The sequence below is a fragment of the Marmota marmota genome, unplaced genomic scaffold, assembly GCF_001458135.2.
Source record: "Marmota marmota marmota unplaced genomic scaffold, marMar, whole genome shotgun sequence".
Lineage (NCBI taxonomy): Eukaryota > Metazoa > Chordata > Mammalia > Rodentia > Sciuridae > Marmota > Marmota marmota.
The window spans coordinates 9,732,029-9,742,288 of NW_026000205.1; the positions used below are offsets into that span (position 1 = coordinate 9,732,029).

Consider the following 10,260-nt stretch of genomic DNA (forward strand, 5'->3'; position numbering starts at 1 on the left):
CCCCCCCCTCCCCTTCCCCCTCTACCTCCCTGCAAATCAGATGGCCTTTTGCCCTGCCCGGGCTGGCCTGGCCTAAGACGATTGGAGCATTTGCTAAATGGGACCATGACAGGGTCAGAGAACTGGCTCTGGGGAGAACTGCGACCACTAGGGGACGGCAGAGGAAGCGAGCCTGCGGGAGGCAGCGGGGGCGGGGAAGTGGCAGGGAAGCAACACTGTCCCAGGGCTTGGGAGCATTTAAAGGCTAGGAAGGTGCCAGCACGTCAATTAATTTTTGGAACTGGGGAAAAGTTTATTGAGAGGGTGTCTGACCTGAGCCCTTGGAGGAGATGATCCGGGCATTCCCCGGAACGTTCTGGAAGGGGTTTACTACCAGGAATCTATGCAGAACCCTGGCATCTGCCTGTGGCAGGAAGAATCTCGCAGCTCTGGGCTGTCCAAAGTAACACAAAATTCATGGCGGGCAGGGGGCAGTGGCACACACTTGTAATCCCAGCAGCTCAAGAGGCTGAGGCAGGAGGATCACAAGTTCAGAGCCAGTCTCAGCAATTTAGCGAGACTGACTCCAAATAAAATATACAAAGGGCTGAGGATGTGGTCCAGTGGGTAAGTGCACCTGGGTTCAATCCTTGGTACCCTTCCCCACCCACCAAAACAATTAGTGGCTGGTGTAGTGCCACCTGCCTATAATCCCAGTGACTCAGGATGAAAAACCAGCCTCTATCTCAGAGCAAAGCCTGTCCAAGGAAGGGACATGACCTTTATCCTTGGAAAGACCCACAGAGCGCTCCTAGGCACATTCCCACCCTGCTAAGTTGTTTATCTACAAATAACAGGAGAGATCTGCTGTGCCAGGTGTCCCTGACTCAGTCAGGCTAGGTGGGGACCCATAGCAATCCCCTAGCAGCCACCAATCAGCATGAGACAGGGAAATACCTGGGATGCCAGATGACCCTCCCAGTAGTTTATGGTGTTGAGAAACCCTGTAGTTCAGCACGAACACCCCTTTTGGCTTAAGCCAATCAGTTCAAATGAATACCCCTTTTGTACTGACCAATCACCCCTACCCAACTTGTTCCCACCAGTGAATGTTTTAGAGTTGTTATTTGATTTTCCCGCGGTGTGTGATGATTTGCTAAGAGATGCTATGATGTATGTGAAGTCCCTGCCTTCTCCAAAAAATGTATAAAACTGCTGCAAACCCTGGGCGTCACCAGTTGCTGTGTGTGCGCGTGGAGGACCGAGCTAGCTCGCAATAAACACCTCTTTGCTGCTTACATCGATCTTGGTCTCTGGTGGTCTTTTGGGGGTCCCGAATTCGAGCACAACAAGGAGGCTGTGGCAAGAGGATTGCAAATTCAAGGTCAACCTCAACAATTTAGGGAAGCCCTAAGCAATTTAGCGAGACCCTGTTTCAAAATATTTCAAAATAAAAAATGAAAAGGGCTGGGGATGTGTCTCAACCCCTCCGTCTCGAAAATTAACACAGAACTAAAACCACATTTTAAGTACATTTTTAAATATTTATTTATTTATAGTTATACGCGGACACGATCTCTTTATTTTGCCTATTTATTTATTTACTTTTATGTGGTGCTGAGGAGCGAACCCAGGGTCTCACAGGTGGGAGCTGAGTGCTCTACAGCAGAGCGCTCTACAGCAGAGCCACATCCCCAGCCCTTAAAATATTTTTAAAAAATTAGTTCCTCAGTTTAATTTCTTTCTCTTTCTGGGCTGGGGGTTGAACACAGGGTGGACACATGCTGGGCAACCACTAACCACCCAGCTGCGCCCCTGCCCCGGTTGTGGGTGTTGGAGACTGAATCCAGGGGCTCCTGCCACAGCCCTGGTTCTTTTTATTTTGTTGTATTTTTTAATTTATTTTTGAGAGGGATCTTGCTCCGTTGCTGAGGCTGGCTTTGAACTTGCGATCCTCCTGCCTCAGCGTCCTGAGTAGCTGGGATCACAGGTAAACAGCGGTAGATATAACTGATGTCCACTAAGGCTCTTTAGTTTCTCATTGGCTGCATTTTAGGACCTGGGGAGGAGGGGCGGTCCTGGTGGCCCGCCTAGACCTCAGTGGCTCTGGGAGGCTGAACAGGAGGGTTCTCAGCCAGGCTCAGCAAGTCAGCAGGGCTGTAAGCCACCTGGTGAGGCCCTGTCTCAAAAACCAACCAACCAACCAACAGAAAGGGCAGGGGATGCGGCTTCGTGTTTAAGCACAAAGAAACAAAAAATGGGGAGGGCTGTGGAGTCCCCTTGTTTTAGAGGAAATTTTATTTGGACTCTGGTCATAGAAAGCAGCGATTGAGGGAAGGTTTCTGTGTTGCTCTACCCCTGAGCCACCCCCAGCCTTTTAATTTTTATTTTGAGACAGGGTCTCCTTAAGTTGCTTCGGACCCACTAAGTTGCAGAGGCTGGCTTTGAACTCTCGACCCTTGGGCCTCAGGCTCCTGGGCCCCTGGGGTTACAGGCCTGCGCCACTGCACCCGGCAGCTCAGGCAGCTGGAGAAGCAAACCAGGCTTCCTGAGTGGCGGGGTCCCTCGTCCTCCTCCTAGACAGGAGTTGATGGCCTTCACCTCTGCCGCTCACCCCTGGGTCAGGGCACCTCTTACCCACAAAGGTTCCATTGACATGCTACCAAGTTTGGTCCATGCTCTGTCCCCAATTAATGTGTTCAACTTTCTGGTTTCCCTGGGACCCGGGACTTGAGTGCTAAAACCAGGACAGCCCCCCAAGACTGGTTGGTTACCCTTCCCACCCTTGTGTCCTCAAGAACTCCTTCTTATGGGAACCCTGCATGAGACTTCACTAGGGTCTGTCACAACACAGTTAATGTCCCTAGAACCGGGCCAAGGGCATGTCACGCTCTGTCCCCACTTCCTCATGTCCATGTCTCAGCCTCTGCCTTCCCTTCCTGTATATTTATGCAGAAAATACCTCCTGACGACTGTCCGTCCACAGAGCCACACTCCCAGTCTCCAGCACCCAGGGAGGACTGCGAGGCACTGGCTGCCCCCGCCCCACTGTCTGGGCTTCCACACCATAGGCCTGGAATGGGGGTGCTTTTACTTGGTGTGGATGGAATTGGACCATGTTTTCCTCCCCTCGATTCCTCTCTTCCCCCTGTATGCACTTCAAAACTAATACATCTGCCATCTTTTGCTTGGTTGTTAGGATTCTTCCTCACATGGCAAAAACCCCTCTTCTTTTTTTCCTTCCACATTTTAAAAACAGCCTTTTTTTGGGGGGGGGGGAGGGAAGTCCCAGGGATTGAACTCATTGGCACCTGACCGCTGAGCCCCATCCCCAGCCCTAGTTTGTGTTTTGTTTAGAGACAGGGTCTCCCTCAGTTGTGTAGGGCCTCGCTGTTGCTGAGGCTGCCTTTGAACTTGATCCTCCTGCCTCAGCCTCCCAAGCCACTAGGATTACAGGTGTGCACTACTGCGCCCAGCAAAACAGCTGTTCCTTTATATATATATTTATTTTTTAGTTGTAGTTGGATACAATACCTTTTATTTATTTTTATGTGCTGCTGAGGTTGTAACCCAGGGCCTCACACATGCTAGGTTGTGTGCTGAGCCACAACCCCAGTCCCAAGTTCTTAAACTCCATCCTCAGAGTCCCCTGGGAACCACTGAGACTTTCACAGGGGTCTTGTGAGGCCAAGACTAGTTTCATAATAATGCTGAAACGTGCCAGGCCTGGTGGCCCACACCTGTAATCTCAGTGATTTGGGAGGCTGAGGCATGAGGATCGCAAGTTTGAGACTAGCCTCAGCAACTTAGAAAGGCCCTAAGCAGTTCAGAGAGACCCGCTTATCTCAAAATAAAAAAGGCTGGGGATGTGGCTTGGTGGTTAAGCAACCCTGGGTTCAATCTCCAGTGCAAAAAAGGACAAAAAAATAACAATAATGCTAAAACAATATACTTCTTTTTGGCTTCATTCCATCCCATGTCACAGTGGAATTTTCCAGAAGCTGTGTGAGAGGTCATCAATAGAGCCAGCGCCACATGGAAGGGGTGGGCAAGACTATGAGCAATGCCAGGCCCCTCACCAACCCACTTCATCTGGAAAACACATGTTTATTTTCATTAAACAATACGCCATGGGGCTTAGGTTGTGGCTCAGAGGTAGAGCATTCGCTTAGCATGTGTGAGGCACTGGGTTCGATCCTCAGCACCACATAAAGTAAAATCAAGACATTGTGTCCACCTATAATGGAAAAATAAAATATTAAACAAAAATACGCCATGTAGGTAGGCATGGTGGCTCACGTCTGTAATCCCAGCGACCTGAGAGGCTGAGGCAGGAGGATTGTGAGTTCAAGGTTAGCCTCAGCAATTTAGTGAGACACTGCCTCAAAATAAAAAGGGTGGGAATGTAATTCAATGATAGAATGAATGCCACAGGGTTCAATCCCAAGGAAAAGAACATTATTGGGCTGGGATGTGGCTCAAGCAGTAGCGCGCTTGCCTGGCATGCGTGTGGCCCGGGTTCGATCCTCAGCACCGCATACAAAGATGTTGTGTCCGCCGATAACTAAAAAATAAATATTAAAATTCTTTCTCTCTCTCTCCCTCTCTCTTAAAAAAAAAGAAAAGAAAAGAACATTATTGTTCTCATCTTTTTTAAAAAAGAAAGAATATATATATTGAGATGTGGTGCTGAGGATCGAACCCAGGGCCTCGCACGTGCTACGCGAGCGCTCTACTGCTGAGCCCCAGCCCCAGCTTCTGTTCTCATCTTTGTGGTTGGGGTGTGTTTCTGTGAGTGTGTCCTGAGGAATGGAAGCACGGGTGGTGTAGTAGGCATCCAGCCTTTGAAAATACTGCTAACCCAGTTTCTGTGGAATCTAGAGTGAAGGAACAGAGTCCTGTGCACTGCCCGGCAGTGTGTGAGAGCTCTGTTGCCCACGTCCCTGTCAACACATGGTATTGTCAGTCTTTCTTTTAGCCATCCAGGGAGAACATGGACATATTGTGAGCTTTCTTGAATTTTTACTTTTTGGTGCTGAGGATCAAGCTTGCTAAAAACGTGACCTACCGTGGAGCTACACCTCCAGCACCTCACGGTGACATTTTAGTTTTCCTGGTGAGGAAAACAGTTGATAGACTGCTTGCAATTGTCACTTTGGCTATTTTTTTGGCTCTGTGGACTGAACCCCAAGGAGCTTAACCACTGAGCCCCATCCCCAGCCCTTTGTTATATTTTATTTAGAGACAGGTTCTCACTGAGTTGCTTAGGGCCTCGCTAAGTTACTGAGGCTGTCTTTGAACCTGCAATCTCCTGCCTCAGCCTCCTGAGCTGCTGGGTTGAGAGGTATGCACCGCCGCGGCCAGCTATAATCACTTTTGAAATGCCTTCTTAGGTTTTCTGCAACCTGGTTGAAAGTCAAGGCAACGATGTTTCACGTTTCCCAAGGGTGGAGCAAGGGGCATCTGAGTCCCTGCCCAGGACACCAACCTGTGAGGTCTGGGGCTGGTTCCCTGAGCTCCTGGTGTTCCGTGCTCCCCGGCCTCAGTTCCCACTTGAGCAGCTGCTCTCCTGCCCTCCTTCTCTGCTCTTCCACCTGGGGAATGAGCTGCGTCTGAAGATGAACCCATTCTTTTTTTAATTTTTAAAATTAATCAATTAATTAGTTCTAATTTGGTATACCTGACAGGAGAATGCAGTTCAGTTCATAGTACACACATAGATCCCAATTCTCACTTCTCTGGTTGTACACAATGTAGAGCCACACCATTCGTGTCTTCATACATGTACTTGGGGTCAGGATGTCCATCTCATTCCACCATCTTTCCTACCCCCTTCCCGCTGCTCTCTCCCTCCCCTTTGCTCTATCCAAAGTTCCTCCATTCCTCCCATGCTCCCCCAACCCTATTACAGATCAGCATCCACTTATCAGAGAGAACATTTGGCCTTTGGTTTTTTGGGATTGGCTTACTTTACTTGGTATGATATTCTCCAACTCCATCCACTTACCTGCAGATGCCATGATTTTATTCTCTTTTAATGCTGAGTAATATTCCATTGTGTATAAGTGCCACAGCTTCTTTATCTATTCATCTAGTGAAGGGCATCTAGGTTGCTTCCACAGTTTAGCTATTGTGGATTGTGCTGCTGTAAACATTGATGTGGCTGTGTCCCTGTAGTATGCTGTTTTTAAGTCCTTTGGGTATGAACCCAGGAGTGGGATAGCTGGGTCAAATGGTGGTTCCATTCCGGGTTTTTAAAGGAATTTCCACACCACTCTCCAGATTGGTTGCACCAATTTGCAGTCCCACCAGCAATGTATGAGTGTGCCTTTTCCCCACATCCTCACCAAAATTTAGTGTTGTCTGGATTCTTGATAACTGTCATTCTGACTGGAGTGAGATGAAATCTTACAGTAGTTTTGATTTGCATTTCTCTATTGCTAGAGATGTTGAGCACTTTTTCATATACTTGTTGATTGATTGTATATCCTCTTCTGAGAAGTGTCTGTTCAGCTCCTTAGCCCATTTATTGATTGGGCTATTTGTTTTTTAATTTTTTTTGTAGTTGTAGATGGTCAGAATGCCTTTATTTTATTTGTTAATTTTTATGTGATGCTGAGGATCGAACCTAGTGCAAAGTAGGAAAGGTAGGAAAGCACTCTGCCACTGAGCTACAGCCCCAGCCCAGGTTATTTAATTTTTGGTGTTAAGTTTTTTGAGATATATATATATATCTCCTAGAGATTAGTGCTCTGATTTGCATGTGGTAAAAATTTTTCCCATTCCGTAGGCTCTCTGTTCACCTCATTGATTGTTTCTTTTGCTGAGAAGAAGCTTCTCAATTTGAATCCATCCCATTTATTGAGTCTTAATTTCATTTCTTATGCTTTAGGGGTCTTGTTAAGGAAGTCGGGGCCTAATCCAATATGATGTAGATTAGGGCCTACTTTTTCTTCTATTAGTTGCAGGGTCTCTGGTTTAATTCCTAGGTCCTTGATCCACTTTGAGTAGAGTTTTGTGCGAGCTGAGAGATGGGGGTTTAATTTCATTTTGCTGCATATGGATTTCCAGCTCTCCCAGCACCATTTGCTGAAGAGCCTATCTTTTCTCCAATAGATGTTTTTGGTGCCTTTGCCAGTAGGAGGTAGGAGATAACTGTATTTATGTGGGTTTGAAGATGATGTCATTTTTTAAAAAATATTTTTTTTAGTTGCAGATGGACACAATACCTTTATTTTGTTTATTTTAAAAATATATTCTAGTTATAGATGGATGCAATATCTTCATTTTGTTTGTTTACTTTTATGCGGTGCTGAGGATGGAACCCAGCTCTCTACCACTGAGCCACAACCTCCGTCCCTGAAGATGAGGCCATTCTACAGCTGGGGAATAGAGCCTCCCTGGGGAAGTGGCCACCCAGGGTCAGGCAACTCAGACCCTAAGGTGCTGTGGGGACTCCCGGCGGCTCAGACACTGCACTGAGGGCCTCCGGAACAAGATCTCAGGGAGCAAGAGTCCAGTGGAAGCTTCCCACCATGTGGGTCCCCGTGTCATCCCCTCTTACAAAGGAGCCCCACTGAGCAGGCCAGTGGCAGACACAGAGCTGAGCTGGCCTCTGCCCCTGGGCCTGGGCTGTCCAGACCTCCAAGCAACAGGGCTTTTAGAACAACCTCCACAATCTCCCAGGGCGCAGAGGCCCATTTCTCAAGTGAGGAGAGGGGTTGAGAGGTCTGTCGGTTCCCAGGGTCACATAAGGGATGTGTGGCAAAACCAGGTCTCGAAACTTCTGAGCCCCCAGACCTGTGTCTCTGCCTGCTGCCCGCATACCTTCCATTCACGTTGGCTGAGCCTTTACCATGTGTCTGGGCTGTCCCAGGCACTGGGAATCCAGTGGAGGACAAAACAGGTACCTGTCCTGGCAAAAGCAGAAAAAAAGAAGGTGCCAAGCTGGGTCGGGTGGCCCATATTGTCATCCCAGTGACTTGGGAGGCTGAGGCAGGAGGATCAAAAATTTGAGGCCAGCCTTAGCATCTTAGTGAAAGCCTCTCTTAAAATAAGAAATTAAAAGGACTGGGGATGAGGCTTCGTGGTTAAGTGCCTGGGTTAAATCTCAAGTAAAAAAAGAAAAAAAAAATTCAATTGAGCATAAAGTTTCTGAAACGCCTTCTCAGACCAGACCAGATTTTTTAAAATCCATACACAGAATCACACTGTCTTGATTACTCTAGCATCACAGGATGTCTGAGGTAGTGCAAGTTGTCCAGATTCTTTCTTCCCCCAAGACTTCTTTTCTATGTGTGTGCTGAGGACTGAACCCAGGGACACTTTGCCACTGGGCCACATCCCCAGCTCTTTGAATTTTTCATTCTGAGACAGGGTCTTGTTAAGAGCGTAGGGTCTTACAGTAGAGCGCTCACCTAGCATGTGCGAGGCCCTGGGTTCAATCCTCAGTACCACATAAAAATAAATGAGTAAAATAAAGGTATTGTGTCCAACTACAACAAAAAATAAATAAATATTAAAAAAAGAAAGAAAGAATGAGCTGGGAATGTGGCTCAGTGGTTAAATGCCTGAGTTCAATCCCTGGTACCAAAAAATACAAAGTAGAAAAAAAAAAAAAAAAGATAAGTATAAAGAGTGAGAATAGCTGCGACAGAACTGAATTCTACTGTTACACCCAACAAAATCAGGGAGACTTCAGTAATCACAGGAAAAAGATAACATCAATGGAGGAACCCAATTGTTATCCTAATAACGTATAACATATACTGGATTGTACCACTGATTTGTCTTTTGACAGAATATGCATTACCAATTATGTACCTCAGCAACAAATACTTTAATGTGAATTCCCCTAAGAATAAAAATACTTCCCAGTTTACATGAATGTAAAGAGTAGAGAAAAAAACAAATTATTCCATACAACAATACCCAGATACATTCAGAAGATAACAAATGTCAAAATATAAGTGGTTTTGTCACTTCAAAATGTCTGTGTCATAAAGGGAATGTGTTAGATTAAGGAGAATTTTGTCACTGCAGTAACCAGGTGAAATGAACAATCTTGCATTGGGATGCTGATTTGAACAAACTAAACTGGGCCCAAAGGGGTAACGCAAGGACAGTTTGGGTTTTGAAGATGCAGTAAAATTAAAATACATTAGAAAGAGAAATAGAAAAATCAGTGACAAAGACAGATTATAAAATAGTTGAGAAAACAGTGAAACTTTGGTCAAAAGAAAAACAAGAATATCTATGTTTCTATGTACTAAGGTATTACAAGTTGTAGGGATTTGAGATTTTAATTTTTAAAAAATATTTTACTTGTGCTCACTTCGGCAACACATATACTAAAATTGGAATGATACATAAAAGATGAGCATGGCCCCTGCGCAAGGATGACACACAAATTCATGAAGCATTCTGTATTTTTATACATAAACCATCATAAAAATAAACCATCATAAAAATATTTTACTTCTTTTTTTCTTTTTTAAAAATATTTTAAAAATATTTTCTTTCTTTTTTAAAAAAATATTTTTTAGTTGTAGTTGGACACAATACTTTTATTTTATTTATTTTTATGTGGTGCTGAGGATCGAACCTAGTGCCTCACACATACTGGGCAAGTGCTCCACCACTGAACCACAACCCCAGCTCCATACTTACCTCTATTTTCTAATGAACTTTAACACACATAGAGGATTTCTTAATCAGGGTTATTAATTTTATATTCATTTAGTAAAATGGCATGAAATAAAGAAACCAAATCATCAATACAATCCAAAGTCTGAGTAGAACATTTGATCAGCAATGATCTAGAAGTTCATCAGTATAATCCAAATTTTACAAAATTCAATTACTTTCCACTTATACTATAACTGCTTATAAAAATTGACAATGTACACTTGTACATTGCTGGTGGGACTGCAAATTGGTGCGGTCAATTTGGAAAGCAGTATGGAGATTCCTGGGAAAGCTGGGAATGGAACCACCATTTGACCCAGCTATTGCCCTTCTCGGACTATTCCCTGAAGACCTTAAAAGAGTGTACTACAGGGATACTGCCACATCAATGTTCATAGCAGCACAATTCACAATAGCTAGACCGTGGAACCAACCCAGATGCCCTTCAATAGATGAATGGACAAAAAAAATGTGGCATTTATACACAATGGAGTATTACACAGCACTAAAAAATGACAAAATCATGGAATTTGCAGGGAAATGGATGGCATGAGAGCAGATTATGCTAAGTGAAGCTAGCCAATCCCTAAAAAA

At 45.2% G+C, this 10,260-nt stretch overlaps 1 protein-coding gene and 1 non-coding gene across 9 annotated transcripts in view; one reads left to right on the forward strand and one right to left on the reverse strand.

Annotated features, from left to right (window-relative positions):
• LOC107151504 (zinc finger protein 573) overlaps window positions 1-10,260 on the reverse strand; it is a 157,678-nt gene that overhangs the window by 110,553 nt on the left and 36,865 nt on the right. The gene's annotated exons all lie outside the window — the stretch shown is intronic.
• On the forward strand, window positions 9,306-9,412 carry LOC125612679. Its single transcript, XR_007343159.1, has one exon. It is a non-coding gene; the product is annotated as a U6 spliceosomal RNA (small nuclear RNA).